The sequence below is a fragment of the Aptenodytes forsteri genome, unplaced genomic scaffold (genome assembly GCF_000699145.1).
Source record: "Aptenodytes forsteri isolate BGI_AS27 unplaced genomic scaffold, ASM69914v1 Scaffold2, whole genome shotgun sequence".
NCBI classification, from domain to species: domain Eukaryota; kingdom Metazoa; phylum Chordata; class Aves; order Sphenisciformes; family Spheniscidae; genus Aptenodytes; species Aptenodytes forsteri.
In genome coordinates, this window is record NW_008795695.1 from 5,838,162 (window position 1) to 5,863,907 (window position 25,746).

Consider the following 25,746-nt stretch of genomic DNA (forward strand, 5'->3'; position numbering starts at 1 on the left):
TCATTCTACCCTGTGCTCATAGGAAGACGTGTGGATTATGTAAACCATAAAATCCACATGTTCCAGAATATAAGCCAACTTGCCCCAAGTGGAGGGAGACAACTTCTCTCTTTGAAGAAAAACTTTGTAGGAGAAAATGAGGACTTTCTTCACCTTTAAAGCCCCTTAAGACGAATGCTGAGATTATTAAAAGAAAAAAAGCACCCTTCCCACCTGGTGCTACTAGTCCCTGCAGAGCTGGCTACTGTTGGATGAGTAGGTACAGGGAAGAGCTGCATCAATATTCCTAATCAAGACTAATAGCAAAACCCATGCTTTTTTATTGTCTTCCAGATCACATATTATCCACAATAACTTTCTATAAAGCATGGCTTGGTAGCCACCTGCTGTGAACGTATTTCAGCCTATGGTCTGAATCAAAGTCCTTTGCTATGGGCATAAATACTTTCCTGTACTTCAGTGGAACCTGGAGAAGGGCCTTACCCCACGTAACAGAGAGGATCGACTTTCAGGAAGTCAGGACATGGAAGGCACTATGCAGTTTCACTTTGTTTAGAGAGCACTGAACAGACAAACAGGCACACGAAGACCAAAAGTAAAGATTTTTGTAACATTGGAGGTAAAATGCCGTATCTGCTGCAATGCAATTTGACTAAACAAAGTTTAGGGATCTGCAATTAAACACCAGAAATAAATGTAAACCTGCCATTCTACACTTTACCTTTGATGTATGAAGTGGTTGAACTGGGGAGAAGAGTTTAATAAAATCGTGAACTGCTATATCGATAGGCATTTCCTTTTCCGCGTTCTTAAGTCATTACTGATTTGCTACAGGATACTAAAGTGACTTCTAATTAATCAGCATAAAGGAATATTTCTTCTCTCACAAACATACATAAATATCTTTACTGAGTAATTGCATGGCTCTCAGCAAGCACTTTGTGTGTCTCTATCACCGTAATGTATCAATGCTCTGGAAAACGTACTACTTTGAAGGATTTAACAAACAAACATATGTTTCAGTATAATGCACAACTGAAAATTTTTATTAGTTAAACACGAATTGAGGAAAAAATTGCTCTGTAAAAGAAATTTTCCTTCTATTTTGGTGCAAGGAACTACCAAGAAATGATAGAATCCAGAAGTTGTATGACAGAGAAATTTATTTGTAGAATTAGGATGTGAAATTAGGAGACCCAAGAGAAACTTTCGTTTCAGTGGATACCTCTTTGATTTTACATACTTTTGAATAAGATTCACAGTGAAACCTGACTTCTATCAGAAAAAAAACCAAACCAGATCTAAAAGGTTCATGCTATGTCCTTTCTGAAATTCAGAAGGGCAGATTAATAAAGATTTAGTTAAAAAACACCCTCAAAATCCTAAAATAAAAACTCTTCAGACTAGGCTTTAAGTTAAATGGTTGGAAGAAAGGTTACCAAAAAACCCCCCAGCAATTCTGGACCAAAGTGTCCAGCTGCTCCAGAATTCTCTAATGATTTTTCCTATAAAAGCAGAAGACCAAGAATTTATACATTCACTCCATCTCCCTTTTGCTCCTGAGTTTAAAGTTAGCTTGAAGTGAGAAAAGGAGGTAACCTGGAAACGCTTTAAGTTAAATGGTTGGAAGAAAGGTTACCAAAAAACCCCCCAGCAATTCTGGACCAAAGTGTCCAGCTGCTCCAGAATTCTCTAATGATTTTTCCTATAAAAGCAGAAGACCAAGAATTTATACATTCACTCCATCTCCCTTTTGCTCCTGAGTTTAAAGTTAGCTTGAAGTGAGAAAAGGAGGTAACCTGGAAACTTGTCTCCCACCTGGAGTACTTCCCTCCAAATTCTCTCTCATCATTTATGTTCAAAATAAATCTTAATCTCTATGATTTATTTCAACTTAATTTCTTAGTTCTTACCCAAAACCTACAATAGCTTTCATGCCTCTGTTGCCTTTTTGAAGCTACAGATGCAAATTTTGCATTAATATGTTATTTGCAGAGACCACTGTAATTTAAAACCTGTCTTGAGTTGTTACAGCATTCTCACCATCATCACAGACTTCACAAATCCCATCCATTCTCTACATAAGTATTAAAGCTGGTAGCAGAATGCTGGATCTTATACCACCTCCCCCTGCATGTTTTATCAGCTCTGTCACATCTGTGCCAAAAATCTTCACTTGAGTTCAATCAAATTGGCCCTAGCGTTCAACACAATTTAAACACCATTAAGTATTTTGAACAATGCAAACTCATTTCTGCCTACAGCTTTTCTTGCTCATTTCAACAGTGAAAAAATCTTTATTCTGAAATTTTCATAATTCTAGCCTTACCGAAGGGTGTCATAGATAGGTTTACAGTTCTGAGGACTTCCATGGTTTACAGAAATGCTGCACATCTGCATGTAAAATTAAATGAGAAAGAGTTTGACGTTTTAAATTATAGTTTTCTATGCTTATACATTTTCTACGCTTATCTTAGATTTTGATGTGCTCAGTGAAGGTGATCATCTTAAATGGTGCAAAAGAGTCTCTTACTTAAGTATTATTTCCCTACTTCAATAAACACTAATGTATAACATTAAAAGAACGCCTAATATCTAAAAACCTGAAGATTTCAGATTCAGTTAGATGTACAGTTTCTAAGTTTAAAAGTTTGGACCAAAAGACTTGCAAAAAAAGAGTCGATCAAAGGTCACTGAAACCACTACACGGTTAGTAGTTTGCTCTATGGAATTTTTTCCTCTAAAACTTATTGGCTATCCAACACATCACTGTTTAAAGTAAAATAGTTAATTTTTATGGTTAGCTCAGTTCATCACTAAAAGAAAACCTAATCAAAACCAGGTTGACTTCTCATTTAATTTCAATCCAGAAAACGATTTAACATTAGGAAGATACTAACCACATTGCTTATCAAGGCTTTTGGCCTAAAACCCAACCCAATAAAAACAGAAAAGATTTAATGATATTCATCCTAATTTTGCCTAGCTAGGGTCTAGCGGCAAATGGAATAGTCTCCTACAGGGATGTACAGAAGTTCCACGTATTTGACATGTGGCTACCTCGAATGTAATGTTATCCAGGCCTCTAGAATTGAAACCAAGAGATTTAACCTTTTCTGCACGAGAGGTAGCAACTGTTGAAGAATGACATTAGTCTGTGGGGACTCCAGTAAGTCTCAGGGAAAGGGGACAAGTTTTCCAGCACATCCATAAGGTTCTCATAGTGTTCCAGCAGGATGTACAGGCTGCAAATGCTAACATTTCATAGTGGAACAGGAGTTGATGCAATTTCAGGGGGCTGATAATTAAATAGGTTTCAAGTGGTAATGTGCCAAATGCCCCCTGGGGCTCATTGCTGAGGTTCATGGAATTTTGTGGTTTTCCTTACAGTTTATTTTTAAATAAGAGTAAATTAGAACCATGGCTCCTCTGAAGAAATTTGGCATTGCAAGATATGTAATGAAAGCTATATTATGTACTTTAAGCTCTCTATGGAGGGTAGGCTTTTAATTTTTGATAACTGGGCTCGATGTTCATTAGCATGCCACTGGGTATTTTTATTGGGCATGTCTCTGCAATTCTTCTGAAATAGCATGTGTGTGTAGATTTTTATTAGAAAAATAGAGAGAAGTGGTTGAATAATGGTGCTTCAAATATGCTGAAGACATTGCATGGTCCCACACACTCATCCAAGACAAGAATGGCCCTATGGTTACAGCATTAGTTTGGGATCTTGGAATTGTTCCATGAACTTCTTGTGCGGCTGTGAAGAAACCATTGACACTCTGGGGTCTCATTCCCATCAGTAAAGTACAAATAATACTTCCTTCTCCCACCTGTTCCATTTTGACTATCCATGTGCTTCCAAAGAATACAGCCTAAAAATATTAAGGTTCCTTGGTAGCCAGTGCTGTTTAGATTAAATATCCCTGTGCTGGATTAGCAAAGGCAGAGGAAGGAGAATGAAGTATCAGGATTTTCAGGGGGAGGAACTAATACAGACAGGAACTAACAACTTGAACTTCAAAAATCTTCAGGTCAAATCTTCAGTTTTGCAGTATGTTTGGTTTCTTACAAGCTGGTCATAAATATAATTTCTTGGATGAACGTTGGTTGTAAGTTTAGCATCAACCTGGGAGCAACAGTCCACTACTGAAAGCAAAGCCTGCGGGTTCAGAGCGACAGAAAGACAGGACAACAGACCTGAATTAGGCTTGAATGACAGGATAAGTTCTAAAAGATTGTTTTTCATTTCCACATGCTGTTGAGTTTCCTGCTGCTGAACGGGAAGAAAAGTTGAAGTGATGAAATATTACGGGAAAAGCCACTCTTTCAGTATTTCTGGCCTGACCAGAACCCAAAAGGACCAAAATAGTCAAAATTTCTTTTTTCCAGATTTGTGACTCTGCAAATTCAGCATACGAGACGTGTGTAATCATCAGGGTCCAAGTTCTGAGAAGTGCTAAGCACATACAAATCCCCCTCAAGCTAATGGGAGTTACAGGTGTCCTCAGCAATGGCAACAGTGAAGATATCAGCACAAGTAAGAGTTGTAGGCTCAGGACCTCGTCCAAATCAGACTGAATAAATTCTTCGCAACAATCTTGTTGCTAAGTTAAACTCTAACTTTTCCTGTGCTTTTGTATCCTTCATTAAGAACTTCTGTTTCCTAGCAACAAAACTGGCAATTCAGTGCACAAATTATGCTCTTTTCCAGATTTCAGTGTTCTGGAAAGCACTGCAAGTTCAGCACTGAGCTTTGCCACAACACCTACTAAAGCCCATGGAAAGACTGCCACTGACTTCACAGAAGGTTAGATTAAGTCATGCAGGCTGACAGATTTTTATGGTCTAGATCCTGAGCTGTTGAAAATTCACATCTCTTTATTAACAGTAACACCAGCCGAGTACCTGGCCCTCTGTTGCACCTTGCTTTTTCATCTTATGTCCTATATATCCTCAAGTTTGGCAGAATTTGCCAGCCAGGACCACCATTTTCAGAATGGGCATTTTGCTTCAATACACTACACGTTAAGAACAACTTCTTGAGTGTTAATCATAAACGACTTTCAGAAAAAGTACCTTTGCCTTGAGCTCTTGGCAAAAGATGAGCCAAAAATTGATGATCATTTGACGATGTGTGGCAGACCTCTCCCTTAAACAACTGATAATGTATTCACTGTCCACAATATTTTGGCTTTTTCTTTGGGACAAGTGGACCTCAAAACATTCAGAGATTTGGACCAGCTTCTGCAGGCATCCATAACCTGAAGGATGTGGGTTGGTGTGTTTTATTTAATTGTTTTTACTGCCTGGCTGAACAGTCTTGGTGAAGGATTTGGCCTAGAAGGAGGATAATGTGTTTCATAATTTCCCAATGTTTGCTCATTTCTAACATGTTAGCACAGGAAGTAGAGCAATACTGCAAGAAATATAATCTCGGCAGCATTTTCAGCACATCCCAATTCATTAGGATATTCTCAAACCCAGAAAATACTAATATTGAATATTGAATAAAAAGTAGTGGTTCCTATTGTTCAAATAATCTGATCATGCTATGCTGACTTGCAGTTTGTATTTCCACTTTTAGGCTTTGTTCTAATTCAGGTTTTCATCACAAATGCCCTGAGACTGCTCTATACTTTGTGAAACACTGTGTGCAGTAATAAACAAGATGATAAATTATTTTCATTATTCATAGGTGTATTGCTCTCAATTGTGACAGATTCAGAACAGTATATGTAAATATAATATAACTATAAAAATATAAAATAGCAATGCAGAACTTGGGGAAGAGCCCAGGTCTTAAAGTAAAGCAATGAAAAGGAACATGCACAAATTGAATTTCATAATCTTCAGAAAATACTCTGAAGAGCAGCTACTGTTTTTTCTTTCATGTTTATGAAGGAAACTGGTTTTTATTCAAATATGTTAACTCTCCTGATATAAGACCAGAAGAAAGTTAGAACAAGGGGCGACCAAGCTGTACCCAGTTCTTTATACTAGCCAAGGTAAGTGAAAATGTGCGTAATGAGTAAGTAGTATACTGTACTTTAAGGGCTGTTAAGATCAAGTATCCACACAAACTAAAGGACAGTTTGTGTATTACTTCAATTTTGAGGACTTTAGAAGAGCTTAGAAACATAACTGAAAAGCAATTGCAGTCTAGGGCAAGAATCCCATTCATCCCAGTGAGGTTTAAAACAGATCTTACCATTAAAATTATACTAGCCAGTCAAACATCAAAATTTATGTTTGTACACTAGTCAAGCTACGCGTGATAAGATTAGAAACATTTTCATGTTAATGTGAAGATAGACTGTGTAACTAGAGGACATTTAGAAAGCCCAGCTGGAACAACAGGCTCTTAAACACAATAGAATTAAAATAAAACAAAACAAATAAAACCATGGCAAGGTAGAGTTACCACTTTTGCTGAGAAAGGAAGTATGCATACATGAATGTTGTATAAAAATTACATAAGTTTTCTTTGATCTGTTAACAAGAAAACTAAAGCTGATGGATATTCTCCAAATAACTTGTCATTATTGGATTCTTTTTAGATGACTGAATACCTTCCCAAAAAGAACAAAGATGGGTCCTCTGGGAGAAGAGACCTGAAAGCTAGAAATAATCACTCTCTACACATCCTATTGTTAGATGATGCCCAAGGTTAAGAGTTTTGTAGAACTAAAGACAAAGACCATTTAGTCCATTTCCCTCATATGACTTCATATGAATAGCAACAGGACTGTGGTTTTGTGAATTTTAATTGACTTTTCTACACTACGGGACTACTGTCCTTCACTCTTCATTTAAAATTCCAGGTTTTAAGATAAGACATCAGATTAGGACAAATTACTACTTTGTGTTGTACCCATCATCAGTCAGCAATGATTAATGCAATAGGGTGGGAGTGCATTTCATTGGTCTTAATGTAGTGTCACAGAGTGACATTAGGCAGCAAGACTACTGCACACCTCCTCAAGTGACCTCTCCAGCTCTTATCTACTAGTGGCCCCCACAAACTACCTGTGCTCAAGACTCTAAAAGCACACAGACTCACCCTACTTCCAGTACTTTGGTAGTGGTTTTTGCCTTGGAGGAGCCATCAAACCCCCTCTGTAAACCCCACAGCCTCCACCTCTACAACCTTCAGGCTCTGCTTGCCTGCAGGAGCTGGTCCCTGGCCTCCAGCCCCACCACCTGCAGTCTGCAAGGCTGGTCAGGAGACAAGGTGGAGCCAGACCACCTGTCCTATTTTACAGCTCACAGCTCCTATTGGGTGAGGGGGAACAGAAATAACAAAAATAACGCTAATGATTTCAGATAACAGTTTCTTAACTGTAAATGGTGGGTTCTTCCTTATGTGTCAGATATTTCTTTCTCTCTCCTCATCTAAGCCTCCACCAAGAGCACAGATGAGTAGCTCCACAGACAGGAAGTGCATGGGCCAGAAAACTGGCCAGCTGTCTGCACGTCCAAAGGCAAGTAAAGCGGCTACCTTGTCCTGGAACTTCAAATTAACTGACCAGGTTGAATACTTCTAAATTAACCCTAAGTTAACCTAAGGAAGTTATCCTGGTTAGTTAATGTTCAGTGCACATGTCTGACCTGGGCCTTTGCATAAAACTCTGTGGCAATCTCATAGGTGCAGGACTAGGCCTCCCACATTGACCAACGCCTGACCAAAGCTGTCTCATTTGGTCAGAAGACAGGCCTTGGGGAGTATAATGTCCCCCTCAGCACAGATGTGAAAAATGACAATGGTGACAATAGCACCAACAGCACCAGCAGCAACAGTGACACCAAGAGCAGAAGCAGCAAGGAGCATGTTATCACAGGAGTATGAAACAGCAGCTGCTGGTATCTAACGGGCTGTGTATTCCTTTTAAAGAGGGCGAGGCTTGGACATGTGTCACCTGTGAAATAGATGTGCTGGGAGCATGGTAGACATCAGCAGTTCAGTGCTCTCAAAGGAGGTGGATTTGGTGGGATTTTCCTTGCAGCCATACTTGGAGTCTTGCAGTTGGCACTCAGTGGCTCCCCTGGTGAGCAAATAATTATAAATTATTTCCAGCAAATAAGCTCTCTACAGATGTGCAGTGCACACCTAATACTGGCAGCTAGCGTTAACTTCATTGCCACTGATGATAGGATATGGATGTATGGCCCTGGAATCAGTATGTATAGCAACAAATCAAATCCTGGTCCTTCCTCTTTTGCAACACACCAGTGGGCATTTTGTGCATCTACGATAGTAGGTGCGTCTACTGAGCCTTAGAGAGCCCTGTAGGGCTGTAAAGGACAGTGAGATAGTTATCGAGTCAGGGTTTGCTCCGAGGCACCTGAAAATACGCAGGTGGCTAGCCTCTCCTGGGAGCTGCTTGATGAATGAGGGTGGTAGAGGAGAGTCTTTCCTCAGTGAGTGGTGTGCAGATCAGGTCTTGTGTTCAGGCATTTCACACCAACTCAGTGGTCCGCCCCATCTCCTACTTCAAGACTCCCGACTGGTACTACTAAAAGGTAATGTTACAATCATACCTACTTATTCCTCCATACCTCTTCAACCTTTTTTATTCTGTGAGTTAGTTAGAAACACAAGTTAATGCTGGAATGTCATGTTATGCTTGAATTAATCATTATTCTTTCCCAATAGACTGATTGGAAAGATTACCATTGTCTTCAGACAGTTTATAAGTAATACTAAAAGAATTCAGAAAATCCAAGTACACGCTGCTCCAACTGAGTACATTCAGTAACTCCAAATGACTCAAATGGTTTGGAAGGCAAATATAAAAGGGAAATAAGCATGAATGAAGCAAGGTCACTAAAAAGAAAATACATACTGTATAAATAGCGATAAGATCATCATCAGATTCACAGTGTGCCACATATTATAGAAAGGAGGGATCAAACAATTAAGGGTGCAATCTGATTCTACATCCAATTACGTCTCAGATTTAAAAGTTAGTACTTCTTCCACTGATGGGGAGCCTTGCTGTTACTTGGATCCTCTATAAACTGGATTGATATCAGCAATGAATTTTTTTCATCATACCTGATTTTAAATAATCAGAACTGGTATTCCTGTCTGCAAATTCTGTATCATAATTTCTCTGCCTGAGTTACATTGGTAGCTTGTTTCCAATTTATCTTACCTAGTTAAAATAGAAAATGAAATAAATAAAATTCTTCTATTTGAGCTCTGGGCAAATCACAAATGTCATATTCAAAATGCAGACCATGTACAGTGTCCTGGAAACATCATTCTTGCACAAACAGAAAAGATAAGCATGTTCATTAAGGACATGTAAATAATGGTAACATCTGACACTGACTTAAGCCTGGGATTTTTTTTATTATTTCTGTTTTTCAGAAATCCCATCTACAGGGACTATATAACTGATGCATTCTACCAAGTCATTTAAATGGCTGTGGCTTCATAGCATTTCCTTTTTGGCAATGAAAAATGTTCCAAAAAAGCTTTTGGTGGATGGGTGCTATCACTTTACAGCCTAGGGTGCCAAACAGTATATTTAAAAGGACATTGTATGTAACTAATTATTAGGCAGGAACGTGAGGTCAGGGAAAAAGGTGTTGGAATGCAATAATGAGTACAGAAAAGGCAGAGCTTAGTTTGACAAAAAAATTAACACACCAAAGATTTGATTCTGCAAGCGTAGTGCTAGGTGTCTTAAACTTACCACTAATTTTAAGAACAATGGAGTATTTAATTCCGTTTGGAAATTCTATGATTAAAAATGTGACAAAAGCCTTGATTTATGTACTATGTTCTACACAAAAAGAGTAGAATTAAAACTTTGAGCAACCACAGATTCTTATGTGTATAAAAAGGATATTTGCATAATCAATGTCTTCATACATTTCCTATCTGCTGTATACGCCACTGTCTTTATAACAATACTCACTCATTTTACTCAAAACTTTATTTAAAATTTGTAATAAAAGGCATAGTTTTACTTGTTTAAAAAATGGTGAGAATTGCAGAGAAGAAAATGAGATTTCTATTGCTATGAAATTCCTCCGAGCTGTACTTTATATAATCAAGTCAAAAGCATATCCATTTTCATGTAAAAAAAAATTGTTACATTTGACTCAAAAAGATACTTCAGAGTTCTAAGTCCATTGTGATTCAGTTATTTAAAATATTTCAGAAAATGACTATTAAAAAACCCTAATACCACTACCATTAAAAAAAAATCTATAAAGCTTTTCAAATCATATTAAAGATGAAGTCTCTTTAAACTTTTTGTGAAGTCTTGCAAACTTGCAGTCTTTTTTCAGTACACTGTTTCAATGCTATACAATCATCTCTTTTGTGAATTTACAATGTAACAACAACAACAACAAAACCAAATTCTTAAGGCCTTATTACTTTTTCACCCTTTTCTCCAAGGCCCATTTATTGGTCTTCTTCCTTTTCCTCAACTATAATCAAATATTCCAAAGGGAAGATTTTACACAAGTTTGCTGTGAGTAATTTTTATACATATGGTTTCTACTTCAATATATTAGATTTTCAAGTCTGTAATGCCAAAGAAAGTAAATGCCAAGAAACTGCACATTATTTGCAAAAAAACGCTTATCGTGCTATTTGATTATTCCTTTACAATGATACATGACCAAAACTACACATTAAAGTTTGTATGAAGTGCCATCGACACAGAATACAGACTAACAAACTAAGGCCCCAATACCGCCAGTCAACACACAGAGACGGCAGTGCTCTGTTGATGCCCACACAAAGTCCTACTGAATTTCAATGAACTTCCTTGCATGATTCCACATGCTCAGCAGTCTGTAGGATTAGGGTTTGGCTAGGCTACTTAGGAGTCACTGATGAGCTTAAGGCCTACCATCTTGCAATGAAGTCCACGCAGACAAAGCTCACCAACTGCGATGGTTGCATCTGTGCTGTATTCATTGCAGGATCCTGGATTCAGGCTGGATATTAACAGAAAATAGCAAAATGACTGAGCTTTGATCTAGCAATACTTATCACCCCAGAGTTCCAGAAGATGAGCATGAAGAATGGTTACTCATGCAATGCTTTCATCCTTCATGGAGGTAACACAAAACACACATTAAACAGAGAATGGACACCTTATTAACCAGTTGATTGCTTGCCATTTTTTATCAGATATTTTTTATTCAGACTAAAAGTGGTTAATTTTTCTAGAATGTATCCCAAAAGAAAGCACCGTCCACTCTCTTTGGGCCGAGACGTGATCATGGTCAAAAGCTTTGGGAAAAGAAAAGCAAAAAAAAAAGCCTATCAGTATAAATGAATTGCGAAAGAATATCTAAACCACAAAATCAATGTTATTAAATCCTGGGGAACTATCAAGCAGGACATCTAAAAATCACATTCAAATTAATTAAATCAATCTTATTTGAGTTTCTCTTATGTTCATCCTTAAATGTTTATAATTAGCTAGCAACATAAGGAATAAGGGGAATTAGGTGACATACACTGTTTTTCTTGTGGTGACTTTCTCATGAACCTAAATTGCCAGAATAACTATGCTCAAAATAACAAAAAATGAGTTCTGTGGTCATCTCAAGATCATCTGCAGCATTTTAATATGGCTAAATCTGTATACCCTTGCTTGCTTACTTCTAAATATAGCACATTGTTTTGCTGTTAAAAATAGGCTTCTTTATTAATCACGTACTCAGTACAATGGCGACACACTGTCTGTTCTTGCACACATAATGGGTCGTATCTTCTAGCAACGAGCAGACCTGGGAAGAAAATAAACCTGAGGTAACTATTTACAGTGATTTGCGGTAAGCACTTCATGGTTCTTGTTTACTTCCACATCGGGAAGAATGTTCCGTCTGCTTCAGGTACAAAGGGATTCCTCAGATATGATAAAACTTCAGCACTGAAATAATGTGCCACTTGTAACACAATGTACAATTGGAAAATACTGCCAAAACCTCAGCTGCTGTAACTCTCTATAGTCAGTGGAATGATGCCAATTTGCAATCTTTAGGTATATAGTCCCAGTGGTGTAAAATGCTACACGACAAAATAAGATGCAATATTGTTGATTAACGCTTTCTTGCTATATGTATAATAGCCAGTAATATTTCCAGAAGTTCTTATCCACTTTTCCCTAGAAATATGGAAGCAGTGTATTGCTCAAAGCACTGCTTTGGAGGGTGGCCTTTCCTTTAGCTAGAAACATTATCAGATAGGCAGGAGAAACCCACGATGGGGTCAACAGAAGTTAAATGCTCAGAGCCATGATCAGAACTTGTATCTTTATGCAAGGTTTGATTTTTATATTTTTGTAAAATAATGTCCTGAAAATATTGTGACCCTAAAACGAAAATTAAAAAGGGCAATGAATACTCTTAACAAGGAAAAATAATCCTCCTTCAGCTTTTACTTCACAGAAATAAAAAAACATTTAAATTAGAATTAGCCTGGAAACATACCTTTTGGCAATAAAATTAGATGGTAAGCCAGAAACTTAATGCAGTAATAGGGAAGACGTCCTTTGTATTCCACAGTCCACACTACCCACGCTACAGCATGTGCCACTCACTATAAAAAATAGGGGATGGCAAGTATCTCAGGGAAGTAAACAGTCAGTCCAAGCCCAATAATCCAACATGTAATAACATTTGCCTGCAAATCAGGAACACTTAGCTATAACTGATGTGCTGAGAGAAAGCAAACCCAGAGCATTACTTGAGATTTCCATCAGAGACCAACCGGATTTGATGTCATCTCAAGATATGTTTGTCTGACAGAACAGCCATTTTGCTCTAAGTTACGTAGACAGTTAGTATTAATTTAAACACAATGTCACTAGCAGATATTAAACCAGTGAATCTGCCTCCACTTAGCATGTGTAAAAGAAAAATTATGTGGAAAGAATCCAGGGACTGTAAGCTTCTAAAATCTTTTTTTCTTTTATTACCAATCATTAATCTGAGAGATGTCACCCAACAAGTTGTTTATTTAGCTCTTGATCTTTAGATAAGTGTCATCATTTTATAGATGATTTTTAATTTCTCTTTGGCTAGTGTTGTTTATAGAGTTACTGAAGTAAATGTTTTTATGGTTTTTAGGCCTAACAAAGCTTCGCCCTGCAAGCAATTATACTTGTGTAAAAATGCCTGCAGGACTGGAGCCTGGAGGATTTAGCCCGTATTCTTTCCCATATAGCTAAAGCCCCAAACCAAATCAGTTTATCTCCAGAGAAATGTGTTTTAAGCAGATTATTCTTGATCACGTTTTTGTGCCTAGTGCTAAGTAATACTTGAATACTTAAGTTTAACCTTGAAGCAATGACACAGAAAAAACTTACATTAAATATAAGAAAACATGTTAAATATAGGTACACACAAAGAAATACATACAGATATCGGACACATAAAAAAACTAGTACAGTGCTTTATGAAAAATTTAACCTAATAGTGCTGTGTGTGCGATGTATAAACTGAAAAGTGAGTATCATTGATCCATTAGAGGACATTCTTTAGATAAGTAATAGAGTGGGGAATGAATTCTGCACATTTGGGTTTCACCCTTCAGTGATTCTATTGGCAAGCCTCAAAAATAGGATTCCTGCCATATGTGCTGATGAGATTTTAATACCAATAAGCCTTATATTCAGTTAGTATAAAGCAATGTAGTTTACCAAAAAAGATCACCTCATCATTAGAGATTAAAATACATTTTTTGCTGTGCTGTATGTCCTGGTACACAGAAATCAGCCACTACCTTTTTCTGCCTATTAAAGTGCTATATTGTTTCCTAGTGGGGAACCAGGTAGGTGATTAGAAGTCCTAATCAGTGAGATTATTCATGCTGGAAATGTACCACCTAATCATTTTTTCATTCTTTTCAGAAGAAGTGAAGTATCTGCAAGGAGCAGGATGGGAAAATACTCCATAGGGCAGCAGCTTGGAAGTGAGAGGTTAAGGGGGTAATTGTTATTGCTGCCTACTGGGACTGACGGCTTTGGTGCAGTGTTGTGGCAATGCTCCTCCCTTTATGCCAGGGCCTATTCAAACATGGAAAGAAAAGATGGTGACAACCACAAAGCGCTTGGATTTTCCCATATGAGCCAGGACCTCCTGCCAGGGGACTGCAGAGGAAGGAAGGGGGAGGAAGCTGGAGGAGGGACAAGGATAATTACATGGTAAATATTCTCTTGCTGGCATCACTCTTGGAGTCCTGGGACGTATGCTGGACTAGCAAAGTGACAGGCAAAACCCTGAGATACAGAGAGCTGCTCCCACATCAGGGGGAAAACACTGCCTATTACTGTGTGGGAGTGGGGAATACTGCGCCTCGGTAATAGACAGTATTCCTGCAGGACAGAGGTGCCTCAGCAGCTCCCGAGTCCAGGAGTTGCAGCTGCACAAAATACTCAGTTTCCCTATCTAACCCCAATTTAATACCAATGTTTTAACACTAAGGTGAATCCATGCAACTGAAACTTTGCCTGCTTAATGTATAGGTGCACGGGCGTACAGAGAGGAGTGCATTCTCCACACAGCCAGCCAACACTGCATCACTGTCCTAAAGCACCTGCAACTTTATGAAAGGGAAGAAGTGCAGTATTTCTTCATTTGTAGCAAGAAGCCAACTTCTCGGTGTTTATTTTTCACAAGACAACTCTCTGACAGTCACGCAGAGCTAGCAATTGCTAGTCAAGCAACTCTCATGGAGCCAGGCAGACCTAGAGACATCACCATGCGTTCTCTAGTGCTGTCTCTGCTAGTTCTTCCCTCCATCTCCCTGCAAAGGCTGTTCTGCCTTTTTGCCACCACTAGTTGCTTAATTTTTCCATGGTGAAGTGGGTGTAAGAACAGAGGGAATGTGTACAGGCAAGGAGTGTTGGGCACTGTTAGGATAAGGGACAAATGTTTTATTTTCTCAGAATTCACGAACTTACTTCTTCAATAATTTCCCCACAAATCCAGAGTTTATTCAAAATGCGCAAACTGACCAACAGCAACTCCCCTAACCAGACTTGGTTGTCCTTATTCCGTGGGAACTGTGACTCTGCCCCTCAGTTTAGTCCTAAACATGTCCCTCTGCCCTTGATGCGGGCAGTAAGAGAACAGCCTATTCCGTTTAATGATACATTTCCTGCTTATTGCTCTAGTCCGTCTGTCCTTTCTGTGGGGTTTTTGCCAAAACACTTCAGAAATGTATAAATGTCTTCTATACACAAACACTGTGGGGTTTTTATGGCCTAGTACCAAATTTATCTCAGGCAGAGTTCTTTGTACTCACACAAGACAATAAAAGGTTACTGATATTTGACCAGTTTGCAGTGATGAAACAACATGTGAATTGCTGGATCAGAGGACATTTTGTCTCCAACGAAGACGTACTAAGTCATTCTGAGAGCTGCTCTACAGAGCTTAATTTGATAACGACTCAGGAGGGTAATGTTCGTAATGAATTTAGGCCTAATCCTGGAAGTTCTCTTTTACATAAATACTCCCACAGACTTTTGAAAGGAAGGGAAATAGGGGTCACAGGAACAGGCCTTCCTCATTAAGTACTCAAGATCTCTCCCATCTTACCCACGCTGAACAGAGAGTTAATCTAATAGCAGTCTTGTTTGCATTATGTGAGTCGAATCCCTTCACATGGGCCCCAAACATGCAAAATTTGCAATCAGCTGTATTGACTAATCTTGCTAACAGGCGTACTGCAGTTAGACACGGGAGTTACCACGATGTTTGTTATCAAGTATGGTCAAATTTTGGCCTCTCACTTTCAGCACATAGTATTAGGCCACACAAGCAAGCAGCAGGGCTAATTAGCCTACATGGGAAGATGTGCTAATATCCCTACTCAGGGAATTTGTTTTGCCTTACATCAAACATAATTGCCTGGAATTACTATGTTGCTTTGCCCTAGACATTGAACCCACACTTTCCATACCTAACCAGCAATTTTTCGTGTTTCCCATGTGTTGTAAACTGGTTTTCAGAAACAAAGAGCCCATGTCTCCTTCAACATATATCAATCTGAGCCACGCCTGAATTACATAGCATTGAATAAGAAGTCAATGTTATGTGAAGTGGTGTAAGAGACTCTAAAAGCTAACTGTTAACATCTGACTAATAATCGGTGGTCATGAAAGTGTCCCTTTGCACACTGATACTACTATCTTTGCTTTGATGTGGTGCACACATCAAAGCAATAGTAGTAATATCAGGCACCAGCACAGAAGAAATGCTGCTGTTGCTAGGTCAGGGGCAATCCTGCACACACTAAGAACCAGGGAGAAAGTTGACATGAAACTGGATGAAAGAATAGAAGAAGGGTTTTTTTCTTTTGCTAAGCTGCTCTTGCAGCTTTTTTTCTTTTGCTAAGCTGCCAGAGTAACAAAACCGTTCATATCAGGAGAAGGAAAACAACTGATTACACGTAAGAGAAAAAACAAATGTGTGGGATTGTAGTTGCTGCTGAATGCTTTATTCCTCTGGATCAGCACCAGTATATGGAAGAACTAGTACCACAGCAGAGAGCAGTGGGAATTCCCCCAAGATTAACAGCGAGATAGAAGCTATTAATTAGAACTTGAAATAAAATGTGTGGACCCATAAATGCAAAAATCCAGACAGAAGTCTATGAACAGAGAGTAAAAGGCCAACCCACCCTGATGCAGTTATTGAAATGACACCCTACAGCTGGAGTGAGGCACTGCTCAGCTCGAGCGTGGGTAGGCAAAGCTGACCCTCAGACAACTGGCAATGGTAGGCACATTAAAACTGACTTTCCGGTGTTCTAAAACACTTCAGGGTAATAACTGTATGATCATGACACAGGGATAACTATAACACTCGCTGACCCTTCAAAACAAGCTGCACATTCTGGACTTCCTGCTGACATCCCAGAGAATTGAACATACTAGCTCTGCATTAGATCAGAGTCATGCACACTGGTGCTTTTTGGCTTAACAGGAGAGGTACGTTGTTCCTACTGCACTCTCTCTGCTTTAGCCACAGGAAAATGAACAAACAAGCATACGCCATCACACCTGAACAGTATCTTAGGTTTGCCCTTCAGTCAAAGCAACACACAGCTTGCTGCTTAGATGACACTGGCATTTTATCTTTTATTCTTTCATTGCTGAATACCACCTATGACTGAAAAACAGATCGTTTCTTAGTATAGCGCATCCTATGCCAGGCTATTCTAACTTCTATTTTTCATGACTTACAGGGGAAGAAAAACCAGAGAGAGGCAGAGAGACAGACAGAGGAAAGGTTTCTTTTTAGTTAAAAGTTCAGGAAATGTTTTCCCAATCCAGGCAGATTATGTTGGTAGCTGAGAAGCTGAAAAATAGCCCATCATTAAGATAATTTTTTTTTTCCTTTTTCATCCCTTCGCTAGCCCAGAGATAGCATGCCCCTGCGGGGCCTCACTTCTGACTCTCTGACGAAAGCTGAGCAGCCTTCTGAGCCACAAGATGAGATAAAGCTGCAGCTATGAACAGCAGGGCAGAAGATCTGGCACCTTTCCCTCCCACAAACCTCCATTAGAGGTCAAGCAAACTACTTAGGCCTGCTATTACAGGGATGAAAGAAGAACGGTTTTGCGATATAGATGATATATGCAAATAAATGAATGAAACAGGAGAGACAAATGAGGCTCCTTGATTCCAGTTAGAAAAACACAAAAGGACAACTTTCATGCCCGACTCCGTTTCTGGAACGCTTTTCAAAAGGAAAGGACAGTTTGTTACACGTTGCCTGAGATCAGTGACTATACAGGCTTTATATAGCAGTAAATTCATTCACCTCCCTTTTTTCCCCTCCACCATTCCCAGGTACTTTATTAGGTAGTAGTGTTGCAAGATCTGTCAACAAAGTTCATGGTGCTCCTGGGAGTTTGACAGAGACAGTCTATAGTGTGTCTCAACACATACCAGAAAAAAAAAAGAAAACGCAGATCTAGCCTTTGCAATCATTACCGCTACAATAGAAAGTAGAAAGGAAAGACTTATAACCTGGTAAATGGACAAGTTTTAAAACAGCAACACTAGAGTTTGTGCCATCTTCTAAACTGAAGCATCATTACTAGGAATTTGTAGGACAGAGAGTTGATATTGCTTCTTAAAATATTCATATGGTTCCATTTGGGAAGCTACAAAGATGAAATTAAGATATGGAAAGAAAACCATACTAACTCACATATTTTCCAGTTTAAAATAAGTATTAAAGATTGCTTTTTTTTTCCCCTCCACCAACAGAGAGCTACTATACAGCCAAGAGAAGACAGAGGCTGCTGCCTGCTTTCTAAGCTCCTCCTGAACTACAGGACCATTCACTGTCTTTTAATTAGAAAGATGTACGAAAGCACAAGGAAGCATAGCAGCTTAACAGTTGTTCCTCTCCAAAGCAGAGATGATAGGACAGTTTAAGAGTAGGCTGATACCTCAGTACTCCTCAAGTCCAGTTTGTTTATGACACAGGCACTATGGCAAACAAACAGACCCACTGTGCTGTAAATTATCTTCTACCTTCAATGAACATCAGAAGATGCAAGGAGGATACTTCCAGCTCTCTGAGAGCAACCTTTGCAGCGTCTGTGCTCTTGCCTCTCCAAGTGATCTCAGAGGCAGGTTTTCCTAGTGACTGTGGACTTTCTTAGGCATAGTCTGTACTTCTACCCAGGAATTTTAACTAAGCAGAAATTAAGCACGCTGAGCTTTTGTCTACATTGTCCAATAAGGCCAAACACATCCTTACAGCAGCACATGCAGAGCAGCTCTAGTGCATGTGCACAGCCTCTGAGTCCACACACACACAGAGTAAATATGACACAACCTAGACACGCTGGACGTATCGTCCATGCTTCTGTGCACATGCAGTGGTATAGTAAGACCTATGCAGTATGCTAAGAGCTACAAAGATACTGCATACTTATGCACAATTTCCATTTAGGAAATCCAAGGGAAAAAAACAGCCAACCAAAAATCCCAAATGTAGGTTGCTCTAAGGTTCCCTTAAAGGCAGCCCTAAGTTGCCATAATTTTTGTTATCCTACGTGATCCAATCCATAATACCTCTAAATCCATTTTACTCATTCTAGTATTGCCATGTCATACTACCCCACATCCAGTGTATGTATTTGGTATTGGCAGGAAGATCAGCTCTCATGGCTCAGACGACTGCTGCACTCCCTCGCCTGATACGGTCAAGCAGAGACGATGGGGCCAGGTACCTGACAGACTGAGAAAAGTAGTAAGTTAAACTGCCTGCAGCTCAATTTAAAAAACATTAGAGAGAAGTTTACAGGTTAAAGAACACAGCTAAAAAACATGCCAAAGACTATGAGGCCTGTTGGCTGAAGATATGCATCTATCAGCTGTCAGCTGAAGTTTTAAGTTAAAAAAAAAAAACCTTGCTTGGTTGGACAGACACAGCCTTTGCAGTGAGAACTGAGGACCAGAGCAGCACTCACAGAAACCTCTCCTTTTCCAGGTTCTATCGCCAACACAGAGTGAGAAGTAGCTCAAACCCCTTCGTGTTTTCTTGCAGGACAACTGGGCTAACAGTCCACCCCATGCACCCCATTGGTATTTTTTCCAATGAGATTACTCAGGACTGTACAGGTTTGTTACCATTAACTTAAGAAACTAATGTTAAGACGCAAATAATGCTTTGCACAACCTTGCTTATTTGCTCCAGAAGAACCGTGTGGCAACATCTGTGCCCAAATTTCCCATCTCCATTTTCTCTAGATGGCAGATGCTCACATCTTCTACTGCCTTCCTTTCACTCAGCGCAGACTGCAGGTCAGCCTTGGCTCCCCATTTCCCACCAGTCCCTCCTTCACTCACAGCTATTAGCATCCTTCTACATCACATACATACAAACAATTTGAAAACTAATTGGGCTCCTCACAGAAAAGTACATAAATGTGGTCAGTGGCTGCCATCCCCTCTAGAGGTCTGATGTCCCAGGTACTAATTTCAAAAGTGGAACAATCTCCACATAAGCCCATTCTGTTCTACTTTACATTCGCTATGGAGAAATGCTGGCCGCTATGATATGTACTGCACAGTCCCACGTTAAGAGTCGCCACTATGTAAATGGTTAAACCCCATTCACAGGCTTGGGTATTGAGGTACTGTCCTTTTCAGCCAAGTCCCTGTTGCCACAAACTCTGTCTATAGAAAGATCTCTTTGGAATTTAGTGAGATTCCTTACTGACCCGGGGATATGCGTGATAAGGGGTTTTTTTGCAAGATCAGGACCTCTTATGTTAGTTTACACATACTCCTGAGTGTGTAGGAGTCCATTTTTCATAATCCAGCTCATTAAATGACATTTTAGCCTATCCAATAATCCAAAGTGCTCTTTTCAGCAAGAAATACTTTATAAGGTCCACATCCTGCCATCAGCCTAGGCACTGATCTCCCACTTGAAAACAGTAGAGAGGTCTGTGTAAAATATCACTGGCAGGATATGGGTAATCACTGATCTTTTTCTGGCTCTCAGTAGGAGTAGAAATATGCTGTTTTTCTCATATTTAGCAGTTATTTGGTCTGAACTCATTATTTACCTGTATGTTATTAAGGGTATTTGAAAAGGCTTGTTTTCTTCAAATCCCTAAAGGGGAAGAGATCCGTGCCAAGTCTACCCACACGTAATTATGTACTTCTACAGCAGAACTGTTTAAAAAAAAAAGTCCCTTGCTTCAATGCAGAGATGGAGAAAAATCTGTCTCCTTGCCAATTCCAGGAATCTGAAAAAATAAAATAAAATCATAATTTTTGCTAACTTCCGTTCTAAAAAAATGTTGCCATATATCAAAATTCTGTATTCATTTACGAACTGATAATTACAACAGGCAAGATTACAGTATTGCTTCCTTAGGCCTGAGCCTCTAATAGCAAATAAATTGTAACAGAAATACCGACAGGATAGTATACAAGGTTAGCAAGGCTTTTATGTGGATATATTTCTCTAAAGGCACTCAGGTTATCCCTGTCAACTGTTTATTGGTTTGTATGAAATCACTTTGTAAAAGCACCTGAACAGGCCCAAAAAGAAGAGATCAGCATCTAATCACAGCGTGCGACCTACATTTTTCAAAAATATTCAAATACCACTTACAGTCAGAAAGGGTAAAAGAGCAGAGAAAGGGAAGATCTCCCAAATCCTAATTTCAAGTCTATGGCACCAAATTGTGGTGTGATTTTAAGCTGTACTTAATATCACTGCTTATCATGAGCTTAACAGCATTAAAGGCATGTGTGGAGCTGGAGGAGTGGGGAGATTTCTCCTGTTCCCTTTCTGAAGGCATATGTGTACTTGAGAATATCACCTTTCATTTTTAAAAAGTTTCTAAACCTCAGAATTGCAGAAAACTCTTGTAAGTATGTTGTACAAAGAAGGAATATTAAAGGCATCCACATTTAAAAAAAAAACAATTTTTTTTACTAGAGGAAAGTAGAGGAGGGAATAGCTGATAGATGTTTACAGGGCTGAGGTTAACAGTGCAGGATCTATACTTGGTTCTCTACATCTGCAAAATAATCCTTATGAAAGCAGGATACACAAAGGAGAGAGTAGGAGATATGAGGAAAGGGGAAAAGGTGGTAACTGAAGGAAACCTTACTCCCTTATTCAAGAATAGAATCATAGAATCATTTAGGTTGAAAATACCTTTAAGAGAAAGAGAAACAGTGGTTTCTTCTGTTCTACCTTTCCTTGTCCTTTTGCAGAAAATGGCCTGCACTAGCACAGGTAGATGTTACACTGAGGGGAAGAACACATCTCTGATACAAAGAAAAGCATGCCACCTGACAAGACATGCTACCCTGAAGCTGGCACCAAATCATCTGGCAAACCAAGACGAAAAAAGCAGTGCAGCTCATGCAAATAAACAGATTTGTTTTAAAAAAAGTTTTCCTTATCCAGATTCACCAGATTCACAAAATACACAGATCCTTGTCAAAAATAGTTGTAAAGGCATAAGCCAGCCAAGAGAGTCAACCTCCTACTGCATATGGACTATAACTTTTACTCAAGCAAACGTAACTCAGATACAAAAACCCCTATGTGTCTCTTAGCATACAGTTACCTTCCTGAAAAAGGTAGAATAAAGCCTGTGGGAAATGGAGAAGAAGAGACAGAAATGCTTACATCACATCACCATCTTGTGCTTCATATTAGAGTCCAAATACTAAATTCATATGTCTTTCTACATACCTTATTCTTGTATGTTGGACAACTTACTTTTCAGCTGGTTCAGTGAACTGAACTGGCTCACACGAGTTAGGAAGAGGCCGGGCTGCATGGCTGGAAACAGGGGATGAGAGACAGGTACATCTCTTTCAGTGACAGATCTGCTCATCCCATCTGACTGAAATGCCACATAATCTCTCACAGTGCAAAATCAATTGGATTGGCAGGGACTATCTTCCTAAACCACTCAGGTTGTGTAAGAGTGTGTATGTGCATTTCCTATGCAACCGAAGGGGCCTTGAATAGCCCCAAATTAAGTCATTAAATTAACACCTGAGGTAAGAAAATCTGGCCAGTTTGGACTTCTCTCGCCTTGCAGCACTGCTAGAAGAGACATTTTCTTAATCAGATAGCAGAACAAACACTTAAAACGTGAGGGCATTTTGAACTAACTCACAGGTTTATTGTATTGAGGCTGCAACTCATGTTTACCTAGCAAACAGATGTGTCAGTTAAAGATATCTATAACTTCTTCCAAAGTTTCTTGTCCCTGTAGAAGCGCTGGCAGAAGATGTTCCCAGTACTGCAGCCATTTTCACTCTGCCAGTTTATACAAAAGACCCAATTTTCACTAGAGTGGGAAAAGCCTAGGTTTTCTTCTGCTCTCTCTATTGTGAGAGTGAACATGGGGAATTGGAGAGATTTGCCTGAATTCACTCAAAAGTCACTGAGCTGGTGGCTGGGCAGGCTGAAGTAGCAGAAGGATAAAGCTAGTATTGTACCTTGCACAACCAGTGCACAGAATAGTTTGTATGTGACTACACAGGCACGCACAACTAATGTCTTACATATGGCGTATGGCTTTTGTCCGGCCTCTAAAGCTTAGCATAATATTGTTCTTTCCCATTTACTGAAGGAGATATTGCAAGTCTCACAGATTTGAGATAAGGGCCGTATTCTGGTTATTAATTTTCCAGGCTCCCTTCCCAAAACTCTCACGGTTTGCAAGAAAGAACTTTGACCCCAATCACCTCTGGCTCAAGTCTGAGCCTCGCAGGCCTACCACTCCCCTGTAAACAATCTGCAAAACCATGACCACCTTGCTTTGTCCATTAGAGATAGGATAATCCCAGCCTGCTATGCGAACTCCCAGGTTTTGCTTTGGTGTTTTGAATTAACTGATTTTCAAATCCAAGCCATTGAAAATGGGCTTTTCGGTTGATTAAATTTTACAATGCTAAAAAACAAACAAAAAACCCCACAAACACAACAACATGGTTTCCTTCGTTTGTTTTGGAAAACATACTGACGTCACTGTTGGGATAAAAGTACCATCACCATGACATGTCTGAGGTATAAGTTATACAGGAAAAGGAGCCAACACTGTTATTTGGAGTAAACCAGTTAGATAATGCAAGAACTGCCATGGACCCTTCAACTCAACCTAAAAGACCCCTTATTTCTGACAAGTTGTTCTGAAGCACCAGGCCTAATGAAGCTTACTTTATTTCTGTTTCATGTTCGATGATGGATTGGCTTCAATGTATGGAAATTTCTGACCCACCCATGCTTCCCCTGAGCTCTTTTCCCCACAGCTCAACATTTTAATGTTTTTCTTTTGTGTGGACTCGCCAATGCCTAGGGCAATCATTTGATCAATTTAAGCCAACATCAGGAGTGGAAAAAGCAGTCCCATCCTTCTCTTGTACTGGTACAAACATTCATGCCACCACACAATGAAAGTGGTTTGGATTAAAATTAACTTTTTTATTATTATTATTTGGTGGGTTATAGCGTTACTGAACACGAGGAAGAGTGGCCCCACCTCTAGGTTGCACATATAAAATAAATAAATCTAGAGTTAATCAGATTTAAACAAAACCTGATTTAAACAGATGGCAATCACTATGAAATACATCCAATTTTTTGTTTCCTTACAGAAGTATTTGGAGTATGTGAAAATAGCAGGCATGTGAGATTAAAGATAAACCTGCGTAGTCAGACACATTAGGCTGAAGGCCATTTTCCAGTCCTAAGAAAAATATATTTAAGTCACTAAAATAAACTTGCCAGGGCATTACATGTCAATAATCACAATTAGCGTATGATCTAAAATGTCATGGTAGGATTTGTCCAAGATGCAAAGGACAGAGCACTACTGGGGAGTCGTGCAGAGACCCACTGAAGAGATTTGCCCTCTCCAGCAGGTCAGCAGCAGGCTTTTTTTGTGAGAAATCGCGTGGACTGTTGCCTGTGCTGAATCCAGTAGATACCTTTTAAAAAGCCTCATGCATCATGGTTGTCACTCTGATACCTCTCACAATCAATAACTTCATCTTAAAGAAAGGGAGAATAACCTTTTATGACTATTACTATCATAACCTACCATTTCTGTACATGATCTGTACCATTATCCTGCTTTCTCTAGCTATTAACAACATGAAATGATCCTGTGTGCACATTCATTAATAATCGGAAACACTTTCCAGTAGATGGCTGAAAATTAAGGAACTTTTTTTCTTCTGGCAATAGATAGGAAAACCTTAACTGAGCCAATGCAAAAATGTCAAGCTGTTGTTATCAGAATAATAAAAATGTTATGGAAACATGGGTTTTTATTGATTTATGATAAGGAATGTGATTTTTTGTTGCGTTTTTTGTTGTTTTTGCTTTGGAAACTACGGTGTCAGGAAAGAGACTCAACACGAGTTCATGAATCTCCCTTCTTCATCTGCTATGATTTTTCCTTTTTCATTTGTCACAACTTATAGAAAGCCCTTGAACACAACTTGGAAAATTCATCACCTGAAACTGTCAAAGTTCATGGCTGTCAGTAAATGTTCGGAGAAGACTTGGTTTTGGCTTTAATCTACATGCCAATCAGTTTTCTTGGCCTCAGCACAGAATTTAATTGGATTCACTCTCAGGACAAGATGACCTTTCCATTCACAGCTCTGAAAATGCCTTCATCCATAATTTTACATAAAATTTTAGAAACATGGTTTTGTATTCATATATTCTTGTGTCTTTGCAAAGTGTTGAAATGAGTTACCAATATTTATGGCAAACAAACTTCAAAACTGTAATGGAAACTTGTTACTATTTTTAAGGGTCTAAAAATAATAAAACAAAGGTACACAAGTACAGTACCTATTGATATTATGGTTTCCAGCAGCAAAATTCAGATCAGATATTCCTCTCAACTCACTATTTTGATCAAGCTCCCCACAAGCAAAATTCATTAACATGTTAAAAACACGGAGCCTCTCCATGCGCAACCCGACAGTCCTTCCACAGGGTGGATTCTGTGAAAGGGGGGATGTATTTACACAGTAGAGGTCACATTGTCCACAGTCCAACTCCCAAGCAGCCACATAGAATCATAGAATCGTTTAGGTTGGAAAACACATTTAAGATCATCAAGTCCAACCTTTAACCTCCAAGTCCACCACTAAACCATGTCCCTAGGCATCACATCTCACATCTTTTTAAATACCTCCAGGGATGGTGACTCAACCACTTCCCTGGGCAGCC